Below are 12,936 nucleotides of genomic sequence, written 5' to 3'. Positions count from 1 at the left end.
CAGCCCAAGAAAGAAGTAATTTTGGCATCTGGTCGAATAAAGCAGGTGAGCACGCATCAAACCCCTTTCTTTTTCACAGTATCACTCACAGGCATTACAACATTATTCATCTTTCCACTCCCAAAGTGAGACAAAACTACTTTAAAGTTCAAAGATGGCTCCATCTTTTTGTAACACCTGCCATGGACCATTACAGAATTATTTTTACAAGTAGTGTAGTTCCAGTGAATAACTAGAGCTGAGAGAAGTGGCCAATATTTGTAGAAAAACAGCGTCTTAATCCTATCGAAGCACAGAGTTATCATCACCAACAGATCCTCCTGCTTTGCTTGTCTTTGAAGTTTACTGTTGAAGCTCGGGTGATGGGAGGAGACCAGAGTATTTTTTTCTGGAGGGAAAGCAGCAATAAAAATGGCCTCTGAGTTTCTGTTCTTGTTTTAATTTTCCAGGAACAGGTTTAAATCCCCCCCAGCCCCCCAAAACCCCAGATTCTAACTTGCCAGAATTTAATTACAACTTTGCTGCAAAAAGCCAGTAGTTTCTGTGAAAATCTCAGCCTTGAAAACTTTTTAAGCTCAAAAATAATTCAAGTATATATTTTCCAGGATTAGAGATAGGAATTTAATCATAATGGATAATTTTGACACCATTTTGAAGATTCAGTGCTAGATTTGTCACTTAGGACAGTTTCTGTGCTCCTCTGTCACTACTCATAAACATGAATAAATGTAACTTACACTGTATGAAACTCTTACACTGCAAAATGGCCCAGAGGACCACGAACATAAGCAAAATTCCAGGCCTACAACTCTGCTGGGTGCAGCAGAGACCTTGATCTTGTAGGAGGGAGCACTAGCTGCTGACATGATACTAACAGATAACTGTATGAACAGAGATAAAGGAAGCAAATGGCTCACAGACATTGTGCATCATAGGAAGAAAGATCAGAAAAAGCCCCAGAGAGTTACGTGGCCAAATCCCATTGAAATACAATGGATAGCAGGTGCCCAACTTCAGCCCGGATTTTTTGATCTGCTAATCATATTAACCTGCAGTGGTTCATGCCATCATTTCCCTTCCCAAATACACAGTAATGCCTTTCAAGAACACTAATCTGCACATCATCATCCCTATAAATTGAGCGCATCCTCTATATTTGACATAATCTATAGTCACAGAGTGCAGGGCATCATATGGTTGCTTGGGCTTCCTGCAATCTGCTGCTGTTTTGGTAGCCAAGTTCTCCCAAAGCAGGGCAAGGTAACGGGGACAGAGAGAAGACAACAAACCAAAAAAGCACACGCTCAAAAGCCAAACTAGGTCACTTCAGCATCTGTCTCCACACGTGGCACACACGCACGTGTGCATGTATTGCCTCCTGTATGTTCTCACCATTTTTAGATCATGTGAAGTTACTGTATTGTATGCGGTGCTCACCAGAAATATGATCAGTCTGGATGGACATCAGGTACAAGATGTTCATCAGCTTAAGTTTAGGAAAATCCTTCTGAGAGTTTTTAAATGAGCATTCAAATGATGCGAGGTCTGCACTGTCTCCAGTGCAAACAAGAATGGCAAGGCATATCCATGTCCTGGTAACCACAGGCAGGTACAAAAAGCTACATTTCATTGCGTTCTGATTTTTAGAGGGCGCAACCACAACCCAAAAAGGTGACAAGGGAATTTTCTTTTGTCCACCCATGCTTACGCATTTGTAGGATCAGATACAAGAGAAAAGGCAAAAGGGGGACTGAAATGAGTAAGGAGTAGAAAAAGTGAATGTGAAAAAACTGCCATCATACTTTCTCTAATCCTCTTGGAGGTAGCGGGCAACACCGTGCTGCTGTGTCTGCTGAAAACACTGAGCCAAAGCCTGCTGGAGTCAGTAAGATTATTTTGGGTGATTTCAGCAAATTTTAACACAAGGCTGATAGAACAGATCATGCTGAACCCACACTGACTTATATGCTTTAGCATTTATTTTTAATGATCTCATTGTTGTCACAATTCTGGTTTTGGCTGGGAGTCTTCTCTAATTTTATTTAACTGGCTTGAGTGCAAGACAGTATAGAGTGTCAAAATCTTAAGTATCTGCCTAGAAAACAGCTTCCTTCACAAACTAAACACTGGCAACTACCTTTGGTAAGTGAACATGAGGACAATAACTGTTACTTCCTTCAAAGTTGCTTGCGGTTTTTTTGGTGGGGTTTTTTTTTTCTTTTTTTTGTTTTTTAAACAAACACCACAAAATAAGGTTTAGTGTTTGGGCAAGCAGGAACACAACCAAAAAATTTAATTTTACATCGTCAGACTCGTAAAGATGGAACCCAGACACTAGTCCAGGCTATTTTATGTGGAAAGAAGGAAGACAGCCAGCATCAGGGCAAGCAAGTCTGTTCTGTATGTCAAATGTGGGGAATGCAAACAGCATGGCTTTAACATTTTGCAGCTGATGAGGTGGTATCAGCTTCTATCTAAGTTAACTTGAGAATTCAACAGAGCCCCATTGCTTCTTCCTTCAACATACGCAAGTTTGTCCTCGCAGGCACCATGGGGGCAGCAGGTTTAGCACAGGTAAGGAAGCAGCAGGGCAGCACTTGCTGAAGCCTGTTCCACCTGAACACAGCCATTGGGGATAAAGGCAGTTGGGGGAATGTGGGTGCGCTAGGGGCAGAGCTGGAGTGAGACGTGTAAGGGCAACAGGGGACAATGTGATAGACAGAACACAAAAAGTAAGTCTCAGCCCCAGCATCATTTAGTTGTGTTCAGCTCCAAGTGAAGACATGGAAGTCTATAAACAGGCAACCTACTTAAAAGACACTCTTCCTCCCCAGAAGGACATTAAAAAAAATTACAAAAATATAATGGCCCTGCATAAAAGGATTATAAATACCAGATTAAGTATTACATTAGGATTGATTTTAAAATGATGATTCTAACAAACAAGCATCACAGAAGTAATTGCTATCTCTGCATCAAAGCAGATTAAATATCTTACTTGAAATACATGTCCATTGCACAGTACATAAATGATAATTTTTCATGTTTGTCCAGTGGTCCTTTGGGTTTCCTGTGCCAGTCTTCATACTCGGATTAAAACTTGCTTTACTGAGCTAAAGCAAAAAGCTTTTCATAAGAAAGCTTAAATGCTGTAGGAGCCAGCAATTCCCACAGCCCTGCCTTCTTCCCAAGAGAGCCGGGAAAGGAAGAGGTGACTGTCCCCGGCTGCTCCCCGCGCAGACCTCCTGCCCTGGGCAAGTGGGCACAGCCAAGGGCCATCACTGAAACAACTGTAACCAAGCATGAGGCTTTCCTCAATTCCACCTGCATTACAAAACTATCTAAGACTCCATTATTGAAGAGAAATTAAAAAAACAAACCAACCAAACAAGGAACCCATAGAGTCCAAAAGTTTACTTGGAGCAGCAGCCTGTGGTATCATGATGTGCTCAGCAGCAAGCTGTCTGTATCGTGCAGCATCGCTAAAGCAAGCACGTCCAGGGCACTGGAAAATCATCACCCTAACGAGACAGCTCTGTGCTGTAGAAATGAGATGCGGCTGGTTTTTGACTCGGTGCAGAAATAGATAAAGACAGGATACATCCAGAGTGACCTACATTTTCTGAACGGCTTGCACAAGGGAGGCAGGTGCCCTGTTGGTGCAACCCGTTCCCATGGCTACGCTGAATGATGGCAAACGAGAAGCACGAGGGACTGCTAAGCGCAGACACCACTCCTTCACCCCTGCTCAGCATGCAGTGCCCTAGCTCTGCCTCGGGAGGAGCTCGACCTTGACCACACACATGCGCAGACTCTTCACACCGCCAGTGCAACGTGTCCTGGCACTACATTCCAGATTTGCCTGGAGAAAGCTGGGGAAAGGGGAACCAACGATGTACTGTCAAGAAGACTGGCATAACACAGGGATCAGGGCAGAGCCTGCAGCTGGACAGACAAAGGCTGAGCAGCGATGGGGCAGGGAGGAAAGACAGTGCCCATCCCATTGGGCTTTTCCAAGGAAACCCACAGCGATACCCATACCCTCCTTCCTCTGCTGTCAGCAACAACCTCACAAATTACTTGGCAAAGCAATTTCCCTCCCCTGTCTCATAGAGGCAATGGGTGCCTATCGCCCAGTGTCCACGAGTGCAGGAGGGCTGGGGGTCTGCACGGGCATCAGTATGCATCTGCTGGAACAAACTAAAAACCAGTAAAATGCTACAAGAACGCCTAGACACCTGCACACCGTCAGGAACAACATTAAGATTGCAAAATGAAGCGCTCAAGTGCTGGGGAGCTCCCAGATTGCAGGCTGTACGCTTGATCCTTTAGCAGTGAACATCACCAGACTCTCAAAATCCAGACCCTGGTGGCTCCTTCCAAACTGAACATCCCAAACCAGCGACTTAGTGGGGGTGTTACTGTCCATAGCAGCATGCCCTCTTCTCAGAGAGGACATGAAAATAATTAATAGCAGTGAAGCATTCAGTTGATGAGCTCCGAAGAAGTATCTAGGGGGAAATTAAACACTATGGCTCTAAACCTGAAATATGTTTAGTGGCCCACTTTTCCTTTGAACTGAAGTATTTTCAGCTCAGACCTAAAACTATTGCTAAACTGTTCCTGCCCAGTTTTTCCTAGATTTTTGAAGTGTTTAGGGACTTCCTTTCATCTTCATGAAGCGTCATATTATGTTTAGTACTTCTGCACAGCCCCACTGTGGGATCTGCTGGGGTCTTTGTGTTTTCACTTTTATTAAGCAATACGGAGAAGATGCCTTGGGAATCCCCGGACAGGCCATCTACTGCATTCCCCCAGGACCCCAGTTTATAGCATTTGCCCCCTGGTTCTCTGGCTTCTGTTAAACCAGCTTTACCTCGATGTCTTTCAGAAATAAACATGAAAGTATGGGCAAAGGGGGAGAGGAGAAAGAACAAGTTTTTACTGAAATGAATAAAAACAGTTTAAGGGGAGGTCAATAAACATGAGAAGCATGATGATGACCTGCTAATCATCTCTCCATTGTTCTCCCTACCATTACAAAGCCCCTTTTACAGTCCGGTTTCCTTAAACCGGCAAAGAAATTTCAATGGAAGCAATGTGTCTATATCTTTTTTTACCCACAAAGTGCATTTCTGCGCGTGCTCCAATTTGATCACACGTTTGGTAACTGTATTCCTGGAAGGTAAAAAACAGAATTAGAGGTTTCACCTCTAATTGGTTTCACCCCAATACGATGACAACCCCTTTCAACCCAGACTAAAGCAGCAGGTTGCTAAATGCTGACAGTTGCCTATTTTCTGTAAGTATCAGTTTTCTCTTTGACAATAGGTTACAAACAGTTACTCTGCTATAGGAGAAGGCAAAGCATTTGTCCTTGCTGCTTCTGCTTCCCACTCCACCCAAGGGGCTGGACCAGAGCCACAGACAGTGAGGCTTGGGGGAGCACAGAACTGGCAGCTTGGGGTAGAAAGACACTAGGAAACTTCTCAGCTGATGCCCGCTGTCTTGGACCCATACACCTTGTGACAGCCTTCGATAGCCGAGGGGTCGCCCTCAAGTACCACAGTGCTAGAAAGGGTGAATCCAACTGGGTCCTGCACCTTGCGGATGCACGAGCTGGAGCGTGGTCAATAAATTTTCTTGGTCAATAAAACCGCTATGGAGAATGATGGAGCACCGATGGACCGAGATACCTGTCTTGCTGCTTACGAGAGGGGAAGAAACTGGATATGTTTCTGTTGGGACAGCAGATGCTTACATCTAGTTCTCATTAAAAACAGATTTTTCTTTTTATTCTGAAGTAGGCAGTTCATCTTGAAATTTCAGTCCTCCAAACGCCATTTTGATACATGTTAAAAGTATGTTCAGCTTATTCAGAACAGACAAAAAAGCCTGTACAAAAATAAACTATCTTGAGAGCAATTACAAAACCCAAATCTAATTTAAAGTAGACTGGAAAATAACCCAACTCATAGTTTATGTAGTCAACTGTATGAGAATACCGTATGATTTCATTGTTACTAATAATGAAAAAATACGGTCCAGGTCTTGTCTCTTCTAAATAGCCTGGAAAAACACAGAGGTATGAATCGGACAGAGATTAAGAATGATTTTAGCAACTCGTATTTTTAATGGTCTCTATAAACTTACTTCTGTAACTCAAGAGATTTTTAAAAAATAATTTTTGTGTTAAAATCTAAGAAATGTGAGGTTACAAGGTAGCAACGTGCTGCTATAATCATAACCTTTTGCCTAGAGTGGCTGCACAGGAGTCTGCTATTTGTTTTTCAAGTAGAGAGTAATTTAACTGCATATAGTTAATCCCTTTCTTAAACAACTCTCATAACACTTTTTTGTATTACCCACAGTATAGTTACAAGGGTGCCAACAGCCTACCAGTATTTTTCAAGACTACGTTACGATGTTTACGCGTTTTCTGTATGGATTAAGAGCAGTTAATATAGCTCCTTGAATTAACAGATGATCAGTGACCTTTTCCTGTCAAAACACAGAAACTGTTGGAGGCGCAGAGGACTGACTGCCAGGAAAACAAATAATCAGCACTTGGGATGCAAACACACACTGGCCGAGATGCATGTCAAGGTAGGTGTGAAACCCCACAGATGGCGCTACACGACACGCTGACTGTGGCTGTGAAATGGACCCCGAAGTCATGAAATCCAGCGTCCAAAAGTCAGGAAAGAGCAGACCAAAGGCTGCTTGGGATGCACGGACAGATCTCCAGGACGGCATTCCTTGGGACCACTTCTCAGTTCCACCAGCACCGTCCCCGGCGCCTCTTTCAAGCCCAGCCCGAGCCCCGCCTTTGGGCATTCAGAAGAGAGCACCGCGCTAACCACCATGGGATGCGCAACAGCCATCACGTACGGCACTGACCCCCGTGGTGCAGCACACAGGGACTGCAGCAGCTTCAGACAATCCTGCTCCACCGCCGGGCAGAAGTGGCTCACAGTCCATGGGGGGAACCTGCAGATTTGACCAGAGCCAGGCAGGTGAAACCCAACCTGCAGGTTCACCCCGTATCTACAGTAGAAGAGCTGAAGATCCTCTGAAGGTCTCTCTCTCCACCAACTGCAGAGACTCTGGGTGACTAGCTGCTGCATGACACTACTTTGAGAGAGGGTTTATATGAATTTTTGGGAGTATTCTTGTGGGTGCTAAAAATTCAGCTCGGGTCCAGTGCTTGCTTTCCAAAACATCTCAAAGCTCAGTGTTCCCATGGAAACTTGGAAGCCTTGAGCTTGCCAAAGTCAATAGTGATGTTACTCAACAAATTTTTGCAGCCATTTAGCCGAAATAAAATTGTAACACAGAGCACTTGCATTACAACATGTAATACAATCTAATTTATACTTAAAAAGAAATCATGAATCATTGCACATAGCTAACGGTGACTGCTCATTTAAGCTGACTAAAAATTATTAAATGCTTTTAAACATTCATTAGGAGCAGGTATTTTCTTGGCTGCTTAAGAATGTCTCTTCCCCCCAAGTAGTACCAACTTGGCAGTTCTTCTTAAATGAAGACGACATTAAAAAAGAAAAGAATTGTCTTCATCTACCTAACAAAAGTCGAGGAACGGATTTGGAGGGACAGTGCTTCCCTCTGTGAGAGTACTGCAGCTGCTGAACGCAAGGTCTTCTAACACTAGCTAAGTGTCTAGTGGACTAACAGACCAGGATTATTTAAATAAATTTATCTTGAGTATCTTTAATTTTGGCCTTACCCATGCACACCACTTACACTGACTTGTTTGGGGCAGAGATCACAAAACTCCAAGCCCAAAATTGCACAGATTTCTGATATTAGCAAGGTCTTTAAAATAGCATCTATTAAAGTCTTCTTGGCACATTTCTAAACTTCAAGGCAAATCCCTCGCCCGCCCGATGTCCTCCAGAATTCCCAAGAGGATCCAAGACACCCTGCAGCTGATGAATGAGAAGTTACAATCTTTTCTTTAATATATACAGGAAGAAAAACTCACATTAGAAACTTAACTACTCAGGGGAATTCTGGAGACCCAAACTTTTTTTTTTTTTTTAAATTAAACCAGTTGATAATATTTTTAAATAGAAAACCCTGTCTAATTTCTTTTTCCTACAGCTATGTCATAAGGGGTGCCACAAGGATTTCTGGGGGAACTTTCTAGGAATAAGACTTCACTTCTTTTTGAAGGCAATTACATGAATGTCCTCCCTTGACCTGCCAACCCTGCAGCATCCTTGTGCTTGGGGACGGAGGGCAGGGGACCACAGCTGCCTGACGGCCCCAGCAAAGCTGGTCTGGCTGGAGTAAAGTAACTCACAGGAGTTTATTCACGACAGCGTGCGCCTGCGCTCACGGGCTGCACCAGGGCTTTTAAAAGGGGTTTACGTAAAACTGAAGTATGTTATACTCGGTGTAGTTACTGAAACTCACTCTCAACCACAACTGAGAGCAGAAGCCCCTATGGGCAGGAGGTGGCATCAGCCCGTGGTGAGCGCACTGAGCCCTGTCCACACTGATAAGAGAAGAAATGCAAAGTCACAAAACTTACACAAAGGACATGCAGGACCACAGCTCCATGTCTCCTGTTCTCGTTCGTGAAGATGTCATTGGGGAATTCATGGAGAGCTGCAAAAAAGGGGGGGGGGGGAAGAAAGCTCAGATGTTTAATCGGCTACTCAAAACCACCACGTGTGCTGTTAAGTAACATAACGAAAAGTTGCCCGAGCCCTTCTACCAGGCAGTAGTCCTATGACTACCATGCCAGAGGCTCTTTGTTTCACCTCCCTGTTAATTTAGCTTAACTTGTCCTCTGGCAATTATAGCCTTTCCCCAAATGTTTACTGTGTAATTTGCTTCTGTGGCAACCACAATGTTGTGTACCCAAAGATACCTTGGGGAGGGCAGATAAATCCCGAGAGCAACAGCACCGCACTCTCCTGAAAACGTTCAAGGGAAACAGCATTGTACAGATTAGGTGGTGATGGGTCACTCTCACCAAGCATTTCTGACTTACGGTTTTGTACCTGAAATGGATGGGTAAAAGCCTCCCCCCAAGCCCCCAGCACCACCTCCCCATCAGTAAGGGCACAGGTAACATGTACTCATCTCCGGCAGGACCTAACGCTCTCCAGACGGGCAACGACTTCCCTTGAGTGTCATTCCCAACAGCAGGCACAGTGGAGGCCTTGTAGCAAACCTCCTCTCAGCTGTTTTCATTCTTTACGCTGCCCTGGTGTCTCTCACTGCCCTCACTGAGCTAGTAACAGTGTCAAGATACCAGACTTCCCTGTACAGCAAACGCTCCAAGGATAACCTGCTGTGTTACATAGCCAGTGGCCAAAAGGGGATGCAGCGCAGGACAGAGGCAGATTTGGAAATTTCAGATCGAAATGAATCCTTTCTCCACCTCCAGACTTCACTCTGCCTCCTCAGAGACGTCCTCAACACGAACAAGATATTTGATGTATGGTGCTAGTGATGCAAAGAAGGTTTTTAAAAAGACATATCAAATATTTTGGGGAAAAAAGGGTGCAACTCTTTGGAGTTGCAAAGATTTCCATCAGGAAGGCTTCGCATTACTGCAAAGCCCCTGAGCTGTAACCCCATGTGCAAAGGCAAACTGGAGTCCTCCCAAAGACAAGGGTTCAACAGGGCGATGCGTGTCTGAAATGGTGGAAGCAAGTTTTCTGTGAAGGTGCCATGACATGCCCTGTGCCATGAGAACGGGTGAGAGTTCCCACCTTCCCCACATGCTCGTGCTCTGCCCAGCCAAAGGCTGTCAGGTAGTCTGTGTAAAATGGCCAAGCCTGGGGGCCAGGCTTCAGCCACGGATCCACGGCAAGGCAACAGCTATTGCCCACAAACACAAGGATGGCATTCGAGGACTCCCTCAGCATGGCCTGTACATGTTCCCAACAGCAGCTTTTTACCTGCAACAGACTCAAAGGCAAAGCCATTATTGCTCCGAATGAAGGATAAACACCTTTACTCTGCAGTAAGACTGTAGGACTCAGGCAGAGTCCATGGTCTAATCAGCTTCAGGAAGAGCATGTTGGTAGAACTGAACCATGAGGAAACTTCATGCATAAACATAACTATTTCAAATAATGATATGGTAGAGCAGGGCAAAAAAACCAGCAGCCCAAATCAGATGCTGTTTCTCTCAGTAAAACAGCCCACTGGCAGGGTAAGTGGATCCCGCTTCTGACCTCACTGATCTTCTCATGACCATGATCTCCCAGTGCTCTACACCACCTTGCTGTAGCCCAGCTCACGCAAAGGAAAAAAAGAAGGCATTCTACATAGTCAGAAGGTGACATGCTAAAGACCGTAACCCCCCTCCAATTCCTTCCACCTTCTGAAATTACAAGGTGGCACATTTTGCAAACAGGCAGAAGTACTTTTACCACACAGCATGTTATAAAATGGTGGATTTCATTCCCCAGGGACACTGTGACAAGCAACAAAGTAGGAAAGGCCCAAAAGGAGATCCTCCATGGATTGTCTGGCAGTGATATTAAGTATGGTAATCTAAATGCAAACTCCACTCACTGTAAACCCTGTCTTGAGCAGTCAGCAAGGGTACGTATGGGCAGAACTACTGATCTTTACATGCTCTGTTGCTTACACTTCTCCCTAAGCATCCCCTACCAGCTACTTCCAGAAGCAGGATGCTGGGCTAGGTGGCCATTATGTCAACTTCCTAACTTGGGCAGTTTTCTAAACATTCAGGAGAGAAGAAAGGGACATTTTGAAATCTGCAGTGAGAGGTGATGGAAGAAGAGCCATGACCTCCTGGTTGCTCAAGCATTCATGCTTTTGCTTCCTTCCTCCTTACACAGCAGAGAAAAGCACCAGCTCCAAAGTAATGAGCTTATACCTAGAGGAGGTTTGCACTTCACCTTGGCTTTATCACCCAATTTAAGTCCAACAGAGTCATAAAGTCTTAGAAATGGCACACTAACAAGCATCTGGGACAGATGATGGCCCGCTATACCAACCCAGAAAACAGCTCAGCAATTTAGTTTGTTCAATGTGCCTTCATTAAGAGCAATATATTATCGTTAGATTAGCAGTTCTCTTTCCAAAGTCAAGTAATCAGTATAACAGTTGAAAAGAGCATGCAATACAGTCAGATAACCTTTGTTGCAAATACGGTGTTACAAGTCATTTAAAGACAAATTACTTCCGTTTACTCAAATGCTTTATTACTGTTCTGGATGCTAATTGGATTATAAAGCACTTAAAGACAGTCTGCCAATTAGGTTGCAGGAATGGCTTTTGGTTATAAACTGAAAAGCAAGTGTGAAGATGATCTTCTGGCATTCCAAGTGCTTCTCAGTAATTCCAGATTTGAATTGCTCAATAATAACTAAAATAATGGCTTTCTTCTAATGGCCAGTTCCACACATTCAGCCTTGAGTTGGGGGAGGGAAATAAATACATAAATCAAGCTGCATTTTTCCTGGCTGTCACATCATTACCATTAATAAAGCTCCAGCAATTGGAATTTAATCAGCAATTCCATAGATGATTAAATGGAAAAACAATACAGCTCAGTCTCATAGCTTTTCTGCCTGTGAAGCAATAACTGAGCAAAAGGTAGCTACATCTTAATTTTGTTACTAATGCAAGCAAGGGATCTACCCAGGCACTGTATCTGAGGAGGAAAACATTCTTTTTTACGTAAGTGGTCTTTTGACCAAAGACTCAGGTTAATACTGTTAATTGTATTCCTATGCATTGGTAAATGTTATAACGAGTCCTAACAAACTAGTAAGAGCTACTGGAGCAGTACAGACGGCACCTTTAAAATTCATCTTATAACGAAATAACACCAGCAATACCCTTGAACATGTGAGAAACAACGTCGCAAACACAGATATGGCCATGGAAACACCGCATCGCACCAGATCAGAGGGCTGTGCACCACAGCTTGCCAAGAAGCCTGGTGTGGTAACCCACCATCGGCTCACGGTTTACATCGCTCACATGGGACCACGCACACCAAGGGACTGGGACCTGCCCATGCCTAACCTCGGGGCGGGCTGGGGAAGCCCCGGTCCCCGGGGGCTCAGGGTACGTGGAAGTCTGGAGAGGGCAGGCTGAGCAGAGGCTGCCGGCACCTCCCAAGAGAAATGCCAAGCATGGGGGCCAGCCCAAACTGCACAGGCAGCAGAAGGTTTTGGCCTTTTATGAGAACTAGAAATACCTGTGACTTTTTATAACAAATCAGGATTCACCTGCCATGAGTTGTAACTATTTTCTTCCGAAGCAGAGCTAGTACTGCCAGGAGGCCATTCACTCTCCCACCCCCAACACGTGTACTGTGCCAGTACACAATGCACAGAGCTGCCAAAAACACATTTATGCGTGCAACCTAAAGAAACTAGTCAGACAGGTACCAGCACAAAGACAGGAGTCTTAAAAAAAAATCAAAACAAACCAACACAAAACACTATGGAAGATGCAAGACAATGAAGTTAAAATAGCTGGAAAGGACTCATCTTTCCTCAGCAAAATATCATAATGTGAAAACCAAATGTTTGCATCACAGTTTTGTTTAGGAAATGTTCCTGACCATTCACCAGACCGTAAGACATTGCAAAGGAAACATGGGGAGGTGTGTTTTTAGCAATATGCAAAATGGTTTGCTAACACACACACACGCACATACGCTTCCCTCTCCCTCCTGCACTCCCTCCTGCAGCTGCCTAGGAGATTTTACCATGACAATTTGTAACAGACAGAGACGATGAAAGTCCAATCCCTTTGTCAAGAGTCTCTAGGAGGTTCAAAGAGACCAAGGTGCACCTAAGGTAAAAGCATACAGAAAAAAACCAGTATTAAAATAGAATAAGCTTGTCACTACTGGCAGAGGTGGGGAATCCTAGCCATCCTTTCTGTGCACAGCAGAAACATCTA

At 44.3% G+C, this 12,936-nt stretch overlaps 1 protein-coding gene across 1 annotated transcript in view; it reads right to left on the bottom strand.

The window, feature by feature from the left end:
* SLC24A3 (solute carrier family 24 member 3) overlaps positions 1-12,936 on the bottom strand; it is a 180,163-nt gene that overhangs the window by 67,076 nt on the left and 100,151 nt on the right. Inside the window, exon 3 of the mRNA XM_076335280.1 lies at positions 8,561-8,637. The gene's annotated coding sequence lies outside the window, so the exon portion shown is untranslated. The remainder of the gene's footprint in view (positions 1-8,560; positions 8,638-12,936) is intronic.

The sequence above is a fragment of the Aptenodytes patagonicus genome, chromosome 3 (assembly GCF_965638725.1).
Source record: "Aptenodytes patagonicus chromosome 3, bAptPat1.pri.cur, whole genome shotgun sequence".
Taxonomy (NCBI): Eukaryota; Metazoa; Chordata; class Aves; order Sphenisciformes; family Spheniscidae; genus Aptenodytes; species Aptenodytes patagonicus.
Note: the sequence above shows the minus strand (reverse complement) of the source record. Positions and strands in the feature narration are given on the sequence as shown.